The following is a 232-nucleotide window of genomic DNA, read 5'->3' as shown; positions in this document are numbered from 1 at the left end:
TGATTTTGTTGGGTTTGTGTGTTTTGTTGGTGGTGCTTTGTGTGTGTTTGTGTTTATGTGTATATTTGTAGTGCTCATGATTTGTGACTCATTGTGTTTTGATGTGCAGGATGTGGTAAGGCGAGGGTCAGGTGTGATCGTGTGTGTGGATGCGTTATGTACCGCTGTGGGTGTGGTGGGTGCCATTGCGTGTGTGTTTTTATTCCACATAATTACTGAATGTGCATTACAA

At 42.7% G+C, this 232-nt stretch overlaps 1 protein-coding gene across 1 annotated transcript in view; it reads right to left on the bottom strand.

Moving 5' to 3' along the window:
• LOC119581915 (mini-chromosome maintenance complex-binding protein-like) overlaps nucleotides 1-232 on the bottom strand; it is a 10,751-nt gene that overhangs the window by 5,251 nt on the left and 5,268 nt on the right. The gene's annotated exons all lie outside the window — the stretch shown is intronic.

The sequence above is a fragment of the Penaeus monodon genome, chromosome 15, assembly GCF_015228065.2.
Source record: "Penaeus monodon isolate SGIC_2016 chromosome 15, NSTDA_Pmon_1, whole genome shotgun sequence".
Classification (NCBI taxonomy): Eukaryota; Metazoa; Arthropoda; class Malacostraca; order Decapoda; family Penaeidae; genus Penaeus; species Penaeus monodon.
This window is presented reverse-complemented; position numbering and strand designations above follow the sequence as displayed.